Below are 17044 nucleotides of genomic sequence, written 5' to 3'. Positions count from 1 at the left end.
CGCAGAGGCAGCCACTACCATTCCTGCGAGGGACGCAGGGAGGATCTGGTGGTTGACTGTGTCGAAGGCTGCAGACAGGTCTAGGAGAATCAGGACAGAGGAGAGGCCTTTCGCTTTCCCTATGTGAAGTGCCTCTGTGACCGCAATGAGGGCCGTTTCTGTGGAGTGACCAGTCCTGAAGCCTGACTGATTAGGGTCTAGGAGGTCATTCTGTAAGAGATAATCAGTGAGTTGGTTGGATACAGCACGTTCAAGTGTTTTAGAAACGAGGGAGAGAAGAGAGACCGGACGATAGTTGCCTATGACGGTGGGGTTCAGTTTTTTTTTATTTTTACGAGCGGTGTGACTCTGGCTTGTTTCAGGGAGGTGGGGACCACCCCCGAGTTGAGGGAGGAGTTGATGGTTGCAGTTAGGAATGGGAGGATGTCCGGTGCTATGGTCTCTTTACAAATCACCTACGGTTGTTGAGGAGCCGGGAAAAATAAGCATCTCACATCTTTCTGGATCTATGTAATTATAAAAAAAACACCCCCCATGTACATTTACAGGAGAATGTAACATGGGCCATGAACTGAAACATGCCTCTCTCTGATGCAGACATTCACTCTCTCTGACTTAATGTGTAACTGCTCTGAGGAAACTCTCTCTCTTTCTCTCTCGAAAAACACACACACACACATACCGGCAAAACCAGTGATTCTCCAACTGTGGGCTGAAAACAAATGACATTTTCTGCTTACTTTTCAACCGTAAAATCATGCAGCATAATGCTACAGTGACATATACTGTATATACCGAACGAAATAGCCAATTCTGAGACGCAGCTCAACTAGACCCTGGAGATATACATGACTTGGTTTATGTCAGGAGCGAGGTTTCTTCCACAAGGTGAAACACTTTGTCAGTAATCATCTTTCTGTGTCGGCGATGTTGCCTTTTCAACCGTTTCCACCATCAGTTATCCGCAACCCCCCCCCCCCCCCCCCCCACAATCCCCCCCCCCCACCCCCACCCAACCCCCCAATGTACAGTTTACTCCCCCTCCAATGTATATATTCTCTTTTAGAAACTCTGTCTGTAAATAAACAGGCCTACTGTATATTTGTATATCTTGTATGTCATAAATGTCACTATGAGTAGAAAATGGGGGACCCTGATGTAAAGTCTTTCTCTGGTCTGCATCCCCTTAACAATTGTGTGTATTGAGCCGTACTGTATTGTACCCATTCTGCAATCTGTTAATAAAATGTTCAATCAATCAATAAATCAATCAATCAATCAAACATTGGCACAGTGCACACATGGCTCTGCTATGAAAGACTTGGACGGATGGGTACACAAGGGGCGGGACAAACAAGCTGTAGCAGAAAGTCTGTCGTAAACAACAACACGGTGGTAGTTTATATATAACATATCATTTCAGATTCAGATTCTGATTCCTTTGTATCGTCACGTCATTCAGTGCTTTACAGCGAAAAAAAATAGTGACATTCACTTTGTTGTGGTTTTCCATAGCAACCATAGCAGCATCAAATAATATAAATTAAATTAAATTAGAATAGAATGAGATCAAATATATCTAAAATAGAGAGGATGGGGGGGGGCGTCAGTGGGCTCTCTTGTCGAGTCTGATGGCTTGGGGGTAAAAACGGTCCTTCAGCCGCGGTGGTTCTGGCGCTTTCCATACCGCATCAGCTGGAACAGTCCATCATTTATCATTTATAATTTATATAATACAGTATTATAATATGTCCCACACAAGAGCTCAAGCAATCAAAGTCCTCAATTTCCCAAAACGCAAAAGATAAAATTCAATAAATATATATTATTATTATTATTATTATTATTATTATTATTATTATTATTATTATTATTATTATTATTATTATTATTATTATTATTATTATTATTATTATTATTATTATTATTATTATTATTATTATTATTATTATTATTATTATTATTATTATTATTATTATTATTATTATTATTATTATTATTATTATTATTATTATTATTATTATTATTATTATTATTATTATTATTATTATTATTATTATTATTATTATTATTATCCTCTGAATGTATTATTCTCCAGCAGTGGGGGGGGGGGGGGAGTGTTTCAGGGCGTGGCCGGGGGGGAGGGGGGAGGGAGAGCGTTTCAGGGCGTGGCCGGGGGGGGAGGGGGGAGGGAGAGTGTTTCAGGGCGTGGCCGGGGGGGGAGGGGGGAGGGAGAGCGTTTCAGGGCGTGGCTGGGGGGGGGAGGGGGGAGGGAGAGCGTTTCAGGGCGTGGCCGGGGGGGGAGGGGGGAGGGAGAGTGTTTCAAGGTGTGGCCGGGGGGGGGGGGGGGGAGAGTGTTTCAGGGCGTGGCCGGGGGGGGGGGAGGGGGGGGGAGAGTGTTTCAGGGCGTGGCCGGGGGGGGGGGGGGGGGGGGGAGAGTGTTTCAGGGCGTGGCCGGGGGGCCTATGTGTCTTGTGTTTGCATTTTACCTATCACCTTGTCTTTACATTTTCACAAAAAAACATTGTCATTGTTTTACAAACCACTTCATACCATGTTCTTTATTCACATACCTCTGCTAAACTAAATAAATACTCTTTTTAACATTTACATTTTGGCATACTAGTTGTTACAAAGGCTCAGATTAAACCGAATATATATATTTATTGCCTGAGATCCCATGTATAATATTTGTATGTCGTTTGATATCCCCTGTATATTCCTTGTACAATATGCACTGAATATCCCTTTAGTCTAGCAGGACAGACCATAATATTCATTCCTCTATTGGAAGCGACCCCCCTGGCGCCAGGCACCGAGTAAAGCCTTGCCCACTCGAGCTGACTTGAAAGCTGCCGCCGGGACTCGCCCAAACATGCCCGCTTTTCGCCCACGGCTACGAGACCAAGAGGCGACAGAATGAGCACTATTTGTCCACCGTGGATATAAATATGGCGCAAGAATACAGAACCCCCCTTGCAGTTCCTCTTCAGTTCGCCTTCAGTTCAGTCTGGTTCAGTTACTAAGTAAAGCCTTACCCACTACGCAACGTGCGGTATAACAGGGCTCGCATGCCCCAAGATAGAGCCTCGTGTTATCCTAAATACGTCTGTTTGTCGTATCGTTCTCTATATATTAGTAAACCTTCATTACGAGTCAAAGACCACGTGAAGGGGGTAATTGTGTGTCTATAATAGAGCACTTATTGCCGCGTGCTAATAGTACAGTAACGTCAAGTTCAGCCGTGCACTACCGCACCGGAGAGGATATCTACACCGGAGCAGCAGCACCACGGAGGACTTACACCCCGCCAGCAGTGCCACTCTCCGGGCAAGGATTATTCTTCTTCATTGCTTTGACCAAGCTGCTGGAACAGAGAACCGCCTACCCCACTGCTACTGTGGGATTTACACCTGCCCGTGAGACCATCACTCAAGCCTGTCTCTGTCGTAACAGAGGCTCGACGGCTCTCATCTGCGCGGAGCGCACCCTGGGATCACCACTGTTCTCCCCGCTGCTCCAGGGGACATCGCTCCTTGAACCCTGGACTTGCATAGAGCTTTGGCCCCCTCTGCTGGCTTACAACCGGTAGTACCCCTATCCCAGAAGATCCCTAGATAATCACTTAATATTCATATTGCTTTACCTGCACATTCTATTTGCCTTATAAGCGCATCTAAAGTGACCAAATGATAAATGTAATATCCCTTTTATGTAATAAATATTGTAAACGAGTATTTTGAGTGGAAAACCTGTTATTGTGCGAGTGTCGTCATCTAGAATACCTTTGTACGGTGTTGGCCAGCAATGTACAAGTCGGTAGTGATTCAATGATATCAGTACTTGATTAATACAGTCAGGGAATTGTACCCCTCAGTTACAATTGGTCCTTCGATAGCCGAGATAATAATTAGCGTAATATTAATATAATATTAATATGGAATTGGCCGATGACGAACACTCCACAAACGGTTCTCCTAAGCTAGATCGCCCGCAGCGCAGACGACAGCCACCTCCCTACCTAGAGGCATACTCTGTCAGTCCAATACCTAGCTTTAAAGGGAAGTTAAACGCGGAAAAAGTAGAAAGTAAAATTATGTCCGACCCTAACAACCAGGTTACCCCGACCACAGAGGCCCTAGTGGGTGCTAATGTAACTGACCAAGCTCACGGTGGGGACCAGGAGGGAACTGACACGACTTTACCCCCAGACACTACCCAAGAAGTAGTCCCCGACCAGCCCCGGGAGGAAGACAACCCTAAAGAGACGCGCACCCAGGAGACGGATCTCCTCGGTACGCAACCGGAGAATGGATCTCCAACAAGTACTGCCGGGAGCCGATCGCCCCGAACGGCGTCTTCCCCCAGCGAGGCGGACAAGATGCTGGCGCAGGCACTCATCGCCACCCTGGCAGCCTCCACCGAACGCGATCGACTTCAAGCGCAACAGACGTGCGAGCGCGAACATTATGCAGGCGAGCGAGAGCGCTTCCAGGCGCAACAAAGGAGCGAGGACGACCGAATAAGACTGGAGACCAGACGCCTCCAGACAGAAGAGAACATCGAGAGAAGCCGCGCTGACGCCGCCCATGCCAGCGCCAATGCCCAGCGCGACGTCGAGAGAAGCCGCGCCGACGGCGCAAATGCACAGCTCCACGCCGCCCATGTCAGCGCCAATGCCCAGCGCGACGTCGCCAACGCACAGCGCGACGCTGCCCAGGCCAGTGCCAACGCGCAGCGCGACATCGCCAATGCCCAGCGCGAAGCAGCGCGTGACGCAGCCCATGCCCGGCGCGAGGAAGAGCGCGACCGGCTGCAGGCGGAGCTGATGGACAAACTGGTTGCCATGGCGACACCCCCTCACTCCGCACAGAGCTCCCAGAGGTCGTCAAGACATGGGTCTAGGACACATTCCCCTACCCGACGAAGCGACCCGGGACCCCGCCTACAGGAGGATCCTGTCCACGTCTCCGAACCCCGCCTACAGGAGGATCCTGTCCACGTCTCCGAACCCCCTCCCCAGCCGGTCCATACGAGACCCAGCAACCGGGTAACGGAACCGGACCATGCCGAGAGACTGAACAGACGACTCCAGGTCCTAGCAGAGGGAGATGAGGAGGAAGAGGAGTGTCAAGCCGACCAGCAGCAACGTGCTCTGGCCCAGGAGGCCCAGTACAGCCCCGACCCGCAGCAACGTACTCAGGACCAGGAGGTCCAGTACAGCCCAGAAGTCAGCCCCGAGGCCCTGCGCTACAAACCCCCAACTCAACTCACGGGTGAGTTTGACGCACCGTCAGCCCCGAGGAACAGCACCTGGGTACCCGACCTTTGGTACCCACCAAGTACCAGCCCAAGACGACACGCCAGAGGAGACTCGCCTAGGAGGCCTCTCCCCCAACGCTCACCGATGTATCAGTCACCCACAGCGTCATACATTGCCACGCCGTCAATCCCAGACTTCGTCTATGAGAATCGAGCACAGTACACGGAGCTCCGGATGTGCCTAGAGACAATGATGGTGGATGTCGCTGATGAACGCCACAAGTATGCAATATTACTGAAGCACCTGAAAGTACCGCGAGCGCACAATATAGCGCTGGCCTACGCCTCCTCTTCGACACCATACACAGCGGCCCTTGCAGCGCTGGACCAGAGATATGGACGTATATGGGATTACGTGATAGAAGAGATAAGGCATATTGACCGCCTACCCCCAGCCACAGACAATCGAGCACTGGACGACCTGTCCATCAGAGTGCAGTCCCTGGTAGGGATGCTGGGAGCGCAGAGGGAAAAGGGTAGGCATGAACTATACGCCAACTCAAATGTAGAGAGGATCTTGGAGAAGCTACCGCCCGCCCGACAGGAGCGCTTTAGGCGGCAGAGAGACCACCGAGACCCTAATGGCCCCGAACCGAACCTCCTCGATCTAGCCGACTTCCTGGAGAGAGAAGTCAGCAGCTTACGGCTAGATACATTCGGACGGAGCACCCCTGGCTCCAGAGAAGGAACCAGGAGAATAAATGATGGAAGAAGATCGGTGACTGTCATGCACCAATCAGAGTCAGTACCGCAGCACTCCAACCACAACACCCCCTCGACGAAAGAGGACCAGTGGAAGATTGAGTGCCAGTACTGTGGGGGAGAACATCGGCTCCACCAGTGCGAGGATTTCAAGAAGCTGACCACGGATGATGTGAGCCAGTGGGTCAAGGACCACCGCCGCTGCTTCCGCTGCGCGCGCAGCCACCTAGCAGCTGAGTGCCACCTGAAGAAAAAGTGCAGCAGGTGCGGTGGCACCCACCTGGAGGTCCTGCACGACATCAACAAGCGTCACCCAGGACAACAGAGTGGGCCCGTCGCGGTCATGTACCACGCCGAGGCGGTGGCACCAGAACCGAAGTTCCACCAGACCGCTCCCTTCTGTCCCGACTGCTACGGCAGACACTGGCGGACAAGGTGCGACTCGTACCACATAGAGTCTACGTCACCACCCACAGGAGTGCTCCACATTGACCAGCACGGCGAGACCCCCCGAGTGCTCCTCAAAGTGGTCAGAGTGCTCCTGAGCCACGGGGACAAAGTCATGGACACTTACGCCGTCCTTGATGACGGGTCAGAGAAGACCCTTCTGCTCGCGTCCGCTGCGGCCCAGCTGGGACTGCGGGGGAGCGAGAACCAAATGACGATTCGGACAATAAGGAGAGATTTAAAGACGATAAAGGGCGAGAATGTCTCCTTCACTATCGCAGCAAGCGGGCAGCCAGAGCGACGGTACAAGATCACAAATGCTTTCACCAGCCAAGAAATAGGACTCTCGCAGTACACCTACCCTGTCACCAAGTTGATGGATAAATATGTGCACCTGCGCCAATTACCTATCCCGCTCATGGACGGCGCTACCCCGACCCTGTTGATAGGCTCCGACCATGCAGAACTCATAGTCCCGATAGACCGGGTCCATACAGGACCCAGAGGTTGTCCTGCAGCAGTCGAGACCCGCCTAGGATGGACATTACAAGGGCCCCTCGCTAAATCTCTCAACCGAACCGCAGCCACTAGCTGCTTCCACTCCAGAGCAACAGAAGAAGACACCGGCCTCTCCCCCATACAGCAGAGGCTACTGACATTAAGCGAGAGGCCCGGGAGAGAACCGTGGGTACCAGAGGGAGTTCGGAACTCCACCCCCCTCAGCTGCGCTTCAGACGTAGCTGACCTCGAACCCAGCACCCCAAGCGACTCCTTGACGGGGCGGCCGGGACCGGCCCCTCCTCACACGGGGTACAGAGCGAACAAACGAAACAGACGGAGGAGGAGGAGAAAGCACAGCCAAGCCCAGATCAAAGCAGTCTCAGGCCCGCTCCCTCCTAAGCCCCCCTTCATCCCGTCCAGCCGTCATGACCATAGACCAGTCACCACCCCGAGCTGCGTGGCCGGCCGGCCGCGTAAGCAAAGTGACCACTGGTGCCGACGGAAAGGTCAGAGTGGCAGAAGTGCTCGGCCAAGGGCGGATCTACAACCGACCCGTGGCGAGGCTGATCGAGTCGCCAAGGCTCCCCGACTTGCCTAATGACGACCATGACCCCTGACTTTGTGAACTGACCGACCCCTCACAGACATTGAGTAGTGGACAGTGCGGTTAATCTGCCCCTGCTTAGCTAATTAGGTGGGACTAATTAGGGGGCGGCTGTTACAAAGGCTCAGATTAAACCGAATATATATATTTATTGCCTGAGATCCCATGTATAATATTTGTATGTCGTTTGATATCCCCTGTATATTCCTTGTACAATATGCACTGAATATCCCTTTAGTCTAGCAGGACAGACCATAATATTCATTCCTCTATTGGAAGCGACCCCCCTGGCACCAGGCACCGAGTAAAGCCTTGCCCACTCGAGCTGACTTGAAAGCTGCCGCCGGGACTCGCCCAAACATGCCCGCTTTTCGCCCACGGCTACGAGACCAAGAGGCGACAGAAATGAGATAGGCACTATTTGTCCACCGTGGATATAAATATGGCGCAAGAATACAGAACCCCCCTTGCAGTTCCTCTTCAGTTCGCCTTCAGTTCAGTCTGGTTCAGTTACTAAGTAAAGCCTTACCCACTACGCAACGTGCGGTATAACAGGGCTCGCATGCCCCAAGATAGAGCCTCGTGTTATCCTAAATACGTCTGTTTGTCGTATCGTTCTCTATATATTAGTAAACCTTCATTACGAGTCAAAGACCACGTGAAGGGGGTAATTGTGTGTCTATAATAGAGCACTTATTGCCGCGTGCTAATAGTACAGTAACGTCAAGTTCAGCCGTGCACTACCGCACCGGAGAGGATATCTACACCGGAGCAGCAGCACCACGGAGGACTTACACCCCGCCAGCAGTGCCACTCTCCGGGCAAGGATTATTCTTCTTCATTGCTTTGACCAAGCTGCTGGAACAGAGAACCGCCTACCCCACTGCTACTGTGGGATTTACACCTGCCCGTGAGACCATCACTCAAGCCTGTCTCTGTCGTAACAGAGGCTCGACGGCTCTCATCTGCGCGGAGCGCACCCTGGGATCACCACTGTTCTCCCCGCTGCTCCAGGGGACATCGCTCCTTGAACCCTGGACTTGCATAGAGCTTTGGCCCCCTCTGCTGGCTTACAACCGGTAGTACCCCTATCCCAGAAGATCCCTAGATAATCACTTAATATTCATATTGCTTTACCTGCACATTCTATTTGCCTTATAAGCGACCAAAGTGACCAAATGATAAATGTAATATCCCTTTTATGTAATAAATATTGTAAACGAGTATTTTGAGTGGAAAACCTGTTATTGTGCGAGTGTCGTCATCTAGAATACCTTTGTACGGTGTTGGCCAGCAATGTACAAGTCGGTAGTGATTCAATGATATCAGTACTTGATTAATACAGTCAGGGAATTGTACCCCTCAGTTACACTAGTATTGTTTTTTTGTTTTTATTGCACGATGGTGTGACGTTTTTCAAGTAAATATCAAACACTCAAACGATGGTTCTTCAGAGGTTCTTTGTTAACTTAAAGGGGCAATTCACCAAAACCGATACAGATTTATTTTGCACATAATCTCACACGCATCCAAAAACTCAACAGTTTTGCACACATTCATTTAGTTTGACATTGTTATTGAGAGTAAGTGAGTTTTAATATGGCCACCATGATGTCATCAGCGACATTGAATCCTTGAGTTGTGTACAATTATACAACGGCATGCAAATTTCTCGATTCTGATTGGCTGAAACAGTCAATTTACATGTATGTATCTGTCACAATTCCACGCTCTTGGTCCCAGGACCCGCCCACAACCGAATCACTATCACTCCGCCGTTCGACTTTGTAGAGGGAGCGGAGAGCGGAGAGGGGAGGAGAGGAGAGGGGACAATAATCTTTACAAATGGATATGTTGATAGCGTCATAACGACTAAATATAAACAGATTCTGTCACAGCGAATGTCTTAGTCTCTTACACAATGTTGGATTGTGTAATCTATGGGTCATGAGTCATTGTGGAACAAAAGAAAAATCACGGATTGATTGATTGATTATTTGCAATTTTATTTTACATTTCTTCTTCCTTGCTCACTCTCTCACACTGTCTGGCACACCCAAGTACAAGTATTATTCGGCTGCGCCTCGGGCATGGTTTATTGTTCACAAACCACTCCTGCGCGTGATGTAATGCTTAAGTACAGCCCAAATAATAATTATATAATTAAATGATAAGGTAGCAGTACCTATAAGACAAGGTATTGCTATTATTTCCTCTACATACAGTACATCATTTCATGGTGTTATATAATTAACACAACACAATCTCCCTGGTGACATCACTGGTGGCCATATTCAAACAAATGTACTCTCAATAACTGTCAAACTAAATTAACGTGTACAAAAGTGTTCATCTTTTTGGGATATGTGAGAGATTATGTGCAAAATACATCAGCATTGCTTTTTGGAACTGTATTATTGTACGCTTTCTCTGAAGTGCCCCTTTAATAATGTGTGTGGAAACCTTTACTATTTGAAGAACCGTTTGAAACCTTAAAATGGTTTTCACTGCTATTAGTAGAACCATCAGTGGTTCCATATAGAACTTAGTGGTTCCAAAGGGTTATTCAGTACCTCTGTGGTACAGTACTGTAATGATTCCAGAAAGTACCATTGATGGTTCTTGTTCTTGGTACTGTCCAGTTTAGAACTATTACTGATTCTAGACTTTGGAAGCAAGTTGGACGGTGATAATCGAGGATCAGAACCGGCTCAAACTTACATTGTTGAGTTCCATTTGGTCCTGATGTTCTGATGTTCTGATGGTCCCGGAGTTGTATAATAATAATAATAATTATATATATATATTGTTAGGGTTTGTAACCGACCCCAAGCGCAACGGCACAGAGAGAGTTGTTTCGGAGTTAGCCAAAAACAAGGGCGTGTTTATTCACAGAGTCACAAGATTGAATTAGGTGGAAAACAGAACAAACGGGGAATCTGGCATGTGAAGAATGTCTTGCGGCTCTGCAGATTCTCCCAGACGGTGATGGTGAGGAATTTGCTTGTGACGTCTGAGCCGCTCTGCAGATCCCCCCAGCATACACTCCAGGTGGAAACGGAGGGGGAGAGAGAAATCCCAGTTAGCTCAGCGCACAACAGATAACAGAGAGGTGACTGATCCAAACAATTATCCAAGTGACTTGATCTTCGGTGTGATACACACAGTTAGCAGAGTCCAGAGAAAAAACAATACGGTAATCCAAGGTGTAAATCCAACAACAAAAAATAGGTGAGAACAGTATAACAAAAACGGGATCTCTTCTGTGTTTCACAAACACACAAAAAACGAGTGATCCAAAAAGGACTGTTTCCAAAAACTCACCAGAGCGCAACGCGTAAAGCGGGCAGATAAACGAGGCGTAGCTTCGTACGGGGAATCAGGTTCTCCAACAGGGATACTTGACGAGAGTCCTGGGGAGCAACAGACAGCGACGGGAAAGAAAGGCAGATGCAGGGAATATTCAAAACGATCCAACCATCGATATTAGGGGGAACAGAGTATATAAAGCCCTCTGGGGCGCTGATTAGAACACACATCAGGTGCGTGATGGTAATTGATACTTGACTTAGAAGTGTGCGTTCGGCCACGGACCAATCATCACAGAATCCTCACAGAACCTTAAAGGAACGGAGCGTGGCGGGGAATGCAATTACTCAACAAAGTACCTTAAAGGAACGGAGCGTGTGGGTGGGGAGCGGACAAAACCTCACATATATATATATATATATATATATATATATTAGAGGTGGGCATAGATTAATTTTTTTAATCTAGATTAATCTATCTGCAATCCTGGATTTAATCTAGATTAATCTAGATTAAAATGGCCCAAAAAAAAAAAAAAAACTGCCGAAGGCATTCAAAATATGTGTGTTCTACCCAAATAATGACCAGAAGTAAGTCCTTACTTTTTCTTTCCTCCTTATGTTTCTCAGGCCAGGTGGCCCATTACACCATGAGCCCATCTCCCGTTTCCAAAATGCATTACAGACTGTTTGAAAAAGCTGTTTTGCTATGATAATTGGTAATGAAATATCAAAATAATGTTCAATAAGATGTACTTGTGTTTAATAAGTTGTTTTATTCAGAAGTTAACACAAATACATAATATTACCAGTACAGTACAGTATCTAGCACACTCTCAGGAGCAAAACAGAAAGAATCATTTCAAACTTGAACTATGTGACATGGCTTGAATCAACTGCTCCAGTGGAGTTGCTCAGTGGCCAATGGTGTCAACTGTGGTTGTACTGGGCAGCTCCCAGGTGTGAATGGAAAAGAACATCTGTGCTCAGCGAACCTACCCTGGGTAAATAAAGGTAGAAAAAAAAATGTAAAAACAAAAAAGAAAAAAAACATATATTTTTTTTAGATTAATGCGTTAATTATATTATCGCGCGATACTAGTATAGCGTTAACGCAGCACGTTAACGCCGTTAACGGCCCAGCTATAACTATACTTGATTGATTGATTGAATACAACTCCATCTCAGGACCTTATATAAATGATCTTTTTATATAAGATTAAAGATCATTAGCCAAATTAAAAAAAATTGGTAGTCTTGAGCATCTTTCCTTCTTAGAGTGTACGATTGATGTTACTCAAACTGCAATTTCATAACCATATCTCTGCATGCCAGATCACATTACAAACATGCAATTAGAGATTTTTTAATTTAAATTTTTTTACTTCTTCTTTTCATTTAACCTTTTTTGTTTTATTTTGTTGGCAGAGCATATTTTGTGCATATCACACCCACCCACCCCTTTGTGTTTTCATTTTGTGTGTGTGTATGCATGCAACCTACCATACTATTCCCATACATCCCACCATACATTTTAAGAAAGCCCACTTCTTCCATTGAAAGTGAATTATCCTGTCTCAAACCCTGCCCTCTTTTCTTGATCCTCCAATCACAACAGTCGCTTCCCTCAGACAAACATTGTTTGTCCTTTGTCCGAGGAAAGTAACAGTTGTGATTGGAAGATCAAGAAAAGAGGGCGGGTTTGAGATAGGTCAATTCACTTTCAATGCAAGAATTATGGGCTTTCTTAAAATATAAAAGATTGAAAAAGGTTTGTTGTGAGAAAGTTGTCCAGTTGTCAAATAACTGAGAATGAAGCTTCTATCACAATCCAATTCATTGCAGTTTCTATTAATATTTTGAATTCATCATCAATTTCATTGTGTATTGTATGTTGAGTACTGGCTTTTAATAATTCTGTTTTGCAATAATTGTTTTTGTATGTTTTTTTGTGTGGACCCCAGGAAGACTAGCTGGTTGCCATGGCACCAGCTAATGGGGATCCGTAATAAAATCATAATCATCATCATAATTTATTTATTCGTACATGGAATTACCACAGTCCAACAGTACATATATGATCCACCAAATTCCATGGCCGAAAGGAACATGAAAAGGAATAAGAAAAATTATTATTTGTACCTACCTCTACACACATAGAGCCAGTGTTGGGCAAGTTACTTTTAAAAAGTAACTAGTTACAGTTACTAGTTACTTCTTCCAAAAAGTAACTAAATTACGTACTCAGTTACAAATTATAAAAGTAACTAGTTACTTCAGAAAGTAACTATTGCGTTACTTTCAAGTAAATTTTTTACATAAACAACACACAAATCTAAACTATTTTAATGTTGCTGTGGGACAAAGTGAGACTAGCCTCCAATCAAATGCCATGTATGTAGATATTATAATTACTATGTTTATATAGTGGATCATACAAATACAAACACAATAGATGTTTTTTGAACTTTTGATATGTATTGCCCCTCAACAGGCCACAACTGGGCAACATTAAATTATGCTTGTTAAGCACTATACCAAAAATAAATAACGAATATATGCTGATTGATTGAACATTTTAATTAACAGATTGCAGAATGGGTACAGTACAGTACAGCTCAATACACACAATTGTTAAGGGGATGCAGAGAGAGACTTTCGTCTTGTTTACATCAGGTCCCCCATTTTCAATTCATGACATTTATGACATACACAACATACAGATATAAGAATCTAATCTAATCATCTAAACAAATCTAATCATGACATTTAAGACATGCATGACATACAGATATATATCTCTGACTCTGAGCACCTGAAGACGGTGCTATTAAACCAGGAGGTGCAGCACTATGTCAGCAGAGTAGTGCCACTATAGTGCCCTGAACAAAAAACGCTCATGGACCTGCGGTCTGTCGTTGACTGCTCCCTTGTGTTGTTTGTTGGATTAGTTTTAATAACGGTAACAGCGTTATTAAGATTACTGAAAAAACGAACGCTGTTATTTAAAACACCGTTATTCCCATCACTGGATGTCACAGTATGATGTCATAATCAAACATTCTAGAACATTTGTGATGTCACAGTATGATGTCATAATAGATATTCTAGACCATTTGTGATGTCACAGTATGATGTCATAATCAAACATTCTAGAACATTTGTGATGTCACAGTATGATGTCATAATAGAGCATTCTAGAACAATATTCAACAATTCTCTCAGAAGTTCTCAGATCTAAGAAGACAAGTGAAGATCTCACTTGTTGTTTCCGGCTATTTTTCTGTAAGCTTGAATATATTCTGTAGATACAATTTAATCCCCACATGGAAAAGGAAACAATGTCCTGTACAATCCTTAATGAGCTGCCTCTGGAGGGAAGGTTCTGTGATGTGGTTATTAAAGTCAACAGCACTGAGTTGAATGCCCACAAGGCCCTCCTGTGTGACTGCAGTGACTATTTCAGGTAAGTTAGCTTGGTTCAGGTTAGCTTGGTTCAGGTTAACTTGGTTCAGCTTAGCTTGGTTCAGGTTAGCTTGGTTCAGGTTAGCTTGGTTAGTAAACAGATACCATACTGTTCTTTTACTGTAAACAGATACTATACTGTACTTCTACTGTAGACAGATACTATACTGTATGTCTACTGTAAACAGATACTATACTGTACCTCTACTGTAAACAGATACTATACTCTACTTCTACTGTAAACAGATAATATACTGTACTTATACTGTAAAAATATACTATACTGCACTTCTACTGTAAACATACTATACTGTACTTCTACTGTAAACAGATACTATACTGTACTTCTACTGTAAAAAGATACTATACGTCTACTGTGCTAAGACGCTATACTTCTACAGTGAACATATACTACACAGGACAGAATGTTGCTTACTGTTTACTTATCAGATATCTCTATACTCTGCGTCCCACAGAGCCCTCTTCACTCGCTGGAGCGACTCAGAGGAAGCAGTCCACACTATCCCTGGGGTGTCCCCGGGTATGATGCAGCTCATCATAGAGTACTCCTACACACGCTTTGTGCCGGTGACAGCAGAGAACGTGGAAGAGCTTCTGGTGGCTGCAGACCAGCTTCGCGTCACTGGCATAGTAGGAGCGTGCTCTGACTTCCTAGAAGGCCAGCTGTCTCTGGAAAACTGTGTCGGCATCTGGAGGTTCGTGAACATCTACTGCTGCCCTGACCTGAGACGCAAGGCCCATCTCTTCATCGTGTGCCACTTTGAGGAGATGTTGCACGTCTCACAGGAGTTTGTGGAGCTGTCCCTGCAGCAACTGGTGGACATCATCGAGAGGGATGATCTGAATGTGAAGAGCGAGGAGACGGTGTTCGAGGCCGTCCTCCGTTGGATTGACCACTCCCGTGAGGAGCGTAAAACACACATCCCTTTGCTGCTGCCCAAGGTAACTAATTGTATTACTGTGCATTACATTAAGGGGAGACCACCCACCTAGATAGGGAAAAAAAATAAAGGATGAAATCATTTGCAAATATCTTAATTGTTTAGAATAGTAAAAAAAAAAAATTTGGTTGCATACTTTTATTACCCAAAAAGGGGCGTGGTCTAATCAAAATGGCCCCTTTTTGCATGTTACCCCAAACAGAATTTAGAAAAAATTGATGATATATAGATATTTTTTCATGGTTTTTCATGTTACTACATTAAATACCGAACTTTTTGCTAGAGGATTTTTGATATGCCACCCGAACAGGAATTTATGAAATTTTTTTGTCCCCCTAGTCATAAAAAATATTTTCTTTGCATAGATTTTTTGTATAAAATGTTCTAAAAATCTGGATGAGTGATATATCAAAAAATCCTCTAGCAGAAAGTTGTGGTATATGGATAGGAGGAAACGTGGCCAGTTTGGTGTGTGGAGGTACTAGAGAAATTGAGATTTTTTGTTTTATCTGTAATACAAACTCATAAAATATCGTTTTGAGAAAAACACCTTTAAAGTTTTGTATTGTCTGTAAATCAGGCTATGTATGACATATCAACAAACCATTTGGCACAAAGAAGCAGGATATAGATATGAATAAAGGTGGAAAGTTTGGTGTGTGCGATGCTAGGGAAATGGTACATGTCTACCCTTTGAGAAAACGCCTTCAAAGTTCTGTATTGTAAAATGCCATACATTTTTTATTTGAAACCGCTATTTACAAACACAACACCCAATCAAACCATTAGTAATAGACAACCTAAACACATGCCTGATAACTGAATAACATAATAACATAATAATAATAATAATGATGTAGTAGTAGTAACAGTTTAGTAACAAACAACACAACCGATTACTGTAGCCCCTAATAGGCAAAATACATATTTGAATAGATATCACTATGAAACTTTCCCAGTTTGTTATGTACATATAAACTAAGAAAAAATATATTGCAAGTTTTCTGAATTTTATGTTTATATATGCAAATGAGGCACTTCCCCATTCAATATGTGCACATTTATGGATGCAATCATGCAAAATGAAGCAAAATAAGCAACTAAATGTTTTTTTTTTTAAGTTGTCTTGTCACTAGTTTGAAAGAAGACATGTAAAGGGGCAACATTATACAAAAATCTAAAAATTTCCCCAAAATAAGGAAAAGGGTATTTTAGGTGGGTGGTCTCCCCTTAAAACAACACTAGGTTCCCTAGTACAGTGGTTCTCAAACATTTGGGTCCAAACTGTTCCCTAGCAACAGAAACCGTCTACAACCGATGTCTAAGTTGTACCCGCTGTCTGCTTGTCTCTTCCCAGGTTCGCATGGGCTTGATGAGGCCTGACTACTTCCTGAACAACGTCCAGAACAACCCTGTGGTGAGGGAAAGCCACGACTGCAGGCCGCTCATCCTCAGCGTCCTGAACCCCTCTGGCTCCGACAGGCTCCCAAACCCCCTGATGCGTCCACGCCTGCCCCAGGAGGTCCTATTGGCCATCGGAGGCTCGGGTGGCGGCATCCTGACCATGGTAGCTTACGATATCCGAGCTGGTGGATGGATGGACGTGAGCGTTCAGGGGGAGAGTCCCCGGGCCTTCCATGGCACCGCTTATCTCCACGGTCTGGTCTACTGCATCGGTGGCCTCGACGTCCGCGGAGAGGCTCTCAGCAGTGTGCGCAGGTTCAACCCCGTCA

The sequence above is a fragment of the Notolepis coatsorum genome (genome assembly GCF_963971535.1).
Source record: "Notolepis coatsorum genome assembly, contig: SCAFFOLD_223, whole genome shotgun sequence".
Lineage (NCBI taxonomy): Eukaryota > Metazoa > Chordata > Actinopteri > Aulopiformes > Paralepididae > Notolepis > Notolepis coatsorum.
Note: the sequence above shows the minus strand (reverse complement) of the source record.